Source organism: Lactuca saligna, chromosome 4, assembly GCF_052625555.1.
Source record: "Lactuca saligna cultivar CGN05327 chromosome 4, ASM5262555v1, whole genome shotgun sequence".
NCBI classification, from domain to species: Eukaryota; Viridiplantae; Streptophyta; class Magnoliopsida; order Asterales; family Asteraceae; genus Lactuca; species Lactuca saligna.
This window is the reverse complement of record NC_136420.1, coordinates 169,512,935-169,516,808: the sequence shown is the minus strand read 5'-3', so window position 1 is coordinate 169,516,808 and position 3,874 is coordinate 169,512,935. Positions and strand designations below refer to the sequence as shown.

The following is a 3,874-nucleotide window of genomic DNA, read 5'->3' as shown; positions in this document are numbered from 1 at the left end:
AGAGATAGAGTGAAAACGATTGAGAGAGGTTTCGTATGTGACATTTGTGAGTGTCCGGCTTCGCAACGCAAGGTCCGTAAACCCCGTTAAGCCATGTCTAAGGATCTTACACACTCCCAATGACTATGCAACATTGTTTTATCGGTTTGGTTCATTACTTAACACAATTTTAGGTTAATGAAATCTAGATATACAAACTTTTCAAATGATGATTTCTCATTAGCATAGCGAGTTGTATAGTAATTACCTAATGTAAGCCCTTGTACCCAAGGGTTATTTGAGTCGATTGGTTTAACTTGTTGACTTTAGTTGACTTTGACTTGACTGGAAATTGGCGGTTGTCACATCATCCCCCCATTAGAGGGAATTTCATCCCGAAATTAGAATTTAGGTAAGGAAGTTGGTATGAATAATAGAGCCAAGAAGTGAGGATACTTCTTAATCGATTGATTCTCATGCTCCCAAGTGAATGCGGGTCCTTGGTTGGCATTCCAACGAACCTTCACTAATGGGAAACGGATTGGTTTCGTTCGCTAAACCTCTCGGTCTATGGTCACTACGGTTCCTTCACAAAGGAGAGGTTCTTCTTGATCTCGATCTCGTCGAATGGGATTACAACAGCCCTGACGGAAAGGTATGTTTTCATGATCGTGACGTGGAGGGTAAAATGTACGTCACTGGGTTCTTGGGGTAGGTTGGACTTGTAAATATTTGGAGACAAGTTTGTATAAGTATGATAATGCTTGTAAGTAATTGTAAACGTTTGAAAACCCTAGAAAATCCCATATTTTCTACTAGAATAAAAAAAGTAGTCTTCTACCAAGACCCATCTGTTTTGAAAGTAGTCTTCTACCAAGACCTGACTGTACGACTATTATTATTCAAATTTAATCTACCCCATCAATTATGTGAATGTGACACATAGTAAAGGCATTAACAATACATCAACTGGTGTTTTATATACAGTGTAAGTATTGTAGTAATTGTAATAAGTAACTACTTTTTGTACTAATCTGCCTTAATTGAGGGTTAAGGCATAATGTGATGGCTAGATCCCATACTAAACGCTCCCCTGTCAAGGGATTTTGGGAACCAAATGTGACCCCTACATGATTGCAAGTCACGAACATCCACATTATTATGATCATGTATACCCAATATAACTATCACAATGCATTAGTGATTCATTGGTATAGTTAGATCCTGAAATTTGTTCCATGCTATAGCACCTTGTTATGTATGTTCTGTTATCGTGTATTGTATCATATTTATGTAAGCGTATTCATGGAAGCGTATTCATGTAAGCATGTAATGTATTAGTATAGACTGTGAATGAACTGATACGAGTAAGAACGGCGTAACCTATTTATTAAGTTCACGAATACTACGGGCGTATTGGTCCTATCCGAGCGTTATCACTATGAACTCGTAGCGTCCACATCGAGTTTGGAAGATTGTCCTCGGGACATCCTTTACCGACATTCGTAATTGGTGATAGTCGGATCTAAAGTCCCTTTCTAAAAGGTACATCATTCCTTGCGGTTGGTCAACCAATTCATCTATGCAAGTCAGAAGGTAATGATTTCTAACGGAGTCTTGTCGAGGTCTGCAACACGAGGACTTCCTAGGGGTCACCCATCCTAGTACTACTCTCACCCAAGCACACTTAACTGCGGAGTTCTGATGGGATCCGGTGCATTAGTGCTAGTATGATCGCACCCACTGAAGTCTATTTTCTCGAAGAATAAGATCGGAGCTCTCAAAGGTGAGGAGCTTTGTCTTATCATTCCATTGATGAGTAGTCGTTAAGCTGTTCAGACGATTATTGTATCTCTGTCGGTGTGAGACTATAGGTCGATCTGGTTATAGAAGTCGTATTGGTTTCTAAGTTTGTTCGCATGACGACGCGATTACTCGTAGTCTTGGGTAGTCTCCATTTAGAAGTTCACATTAGAAGTCATACATGGTTCATCAATCACAACCTTGAGTATACGAGTCGTATATAATTAAGATTGAAAAGGTTGTTGAATAAATGATTCTTGTTTAAGCTCACATCCCGACGAGGAAAAGAGGTTAAAGTGGAATCATCAATTCTAAACTTGTAGAACCTTGATTATATACCACCCTTATGTATAACTTCTTCAGTGATAGACCAACCGTATGGGTCTTTGGATTGATCTTGATGTACTGTATGAGTGGTACCTTGGGGAGGTTTGTTGAGGTCTATTTGGAAGGATAAGAAACATGCGGTACTATATGCATGAGTACTTCGAAGTTCCGAACTTATGGTTTCGTTACAAAGGCGATTTTTGGAGAGAGAGAGAGAGAGAGATGTGGGTACAAAACTGGTATTGTGTGGATCGAGTTGACTGAAGTCGTATGGTAGTATCAGACATATTTGGAAGTAAAGACATTGGATTTGAACATAAGGGCGTTACAGGCGAAACACCACAGTGCAACTATTAACAGAGTTACAATACTTTAGAGTAACTACAGGAATGCTGCTGCAAACAAGGTACTCTACAAAAGGCAAGTATACCCAGCACGAGAGTCCCTTAACTGTTGGGATATCGCAAAAGATAAGACTCGAGTTGCACTAGTTTTAAGCATGTTTTATGGGTATGTTACAATGAAACGCCATAAATACATTAATGTGGGTTTAGAGTAGTTTCTCCTGCGGCAGTGATCCTTAGTGTCTTCCCATCTGCATTGGAGTTCTTTGTTATTGGACAATCCTTTTTGAGGTGTCCAGTCTCGCCACATTGGTGACATGTTCGGCTTGTACTAGAATTGGTGGTGGAAGTGAGGTGTCGAGTCAGAGTTACGTGGACATGGGTGTTTTCTTTGTTCATCCACTTTGAAACTTTCCTTTTATGGGGTCCGATTTTACCACCACTATCGTGTGCAGGGCTAATCCCGATGTCAGGGACTTGGGAAATGGGTCGTTTCGATGCTCCATAACTACGGGCATGGTGCCCTACTTTGTAGCAATTGCAGCATTGCATTTCATGACAAGCCCCGTTATGATGAAAGATATACTTGTTACACTTCGGAAGTTTTCCCTCATATGGTTTGATCGGTGCTAGGATGGCGGGAGTTGCCACTTGTTGCTGTTGTATAGCAAGTCTTCGGGATCACTTGCGCTCCTTACGTGCTTGGCGTTTTCGTTTGTTCTTCTCGGTTTTACGGCTTTGCAAGTCTGTGACTGTTTCCATTTGTTGGCTTCCCAGATCAGTACAACAATCGTAATTGTCGACTCCTTTGCCAGTCTTGTTTGCGTTATCAGAGTTGATGTGTGCGAGGAAAGCTGTCATAGCAGCTGTTACCGCGGCTTGTAATGTAGCGACGTTGATATGAAGGATAGGGGTTTCGTTTCTCGGTGGGATATTTTTGGATGACGACATGATTCTTTAGTACGAAAGAAAAGGAGTTTGTGAGCTATTACGGTTGAACCTATATTATTTGATTCTAACTAAGAGATGAGTAATTATGCATGAAAACTTAGTTTGTACACGTTATGATATAATGAAGATTAGGCGGATAGTAAAATGTGTGATTCTACTCTAGTTTCACATCCTAACGAGGAAGTGAAACTAAGTTAGAAATCTCACATTCTATTTTCCACTAGGTCTTCGTTATATATAACTTGCGAATGTAAAAGCGAGGAAAGTCATAATAATAACCTTCTTACGAATCCTTTTTAACGAACTAGAATTCTTAGTAAAGGCTACCACTGACCCTATATGTATTTCGATCGTTCAACTAAAGAGTAGGAGTATATTCTCGAAGGTTTGACCTACATCCATATAATGCAGTCCTAGTATGGAGTAGAATTATGTTCATAGGATAGTCTCAAGGCATTTGTCGTTCAGCA

The 3,874-nt window shown here is 40.0% G+C and overlaps 1 non-coding gene across 1 annotated transcript; it reads right to left on the bottom strand.

The window, feature by feature from the left end:
• Nucleotides 1-1,603: 1,603 nt before the first annotated feature.
• On the bottom strand, nucleotides 1,604-1,721 carry LOC145044757 (5S ribosomal RNA). The gene has a single exon (XR_013681689.1). It is a non-coding gene; the product is annotated as a 5S ribosomal RNA (ribosomal RNA).
• Nucleotides 1,722-3,874: the final 2,153 nt, after the last annotated feature.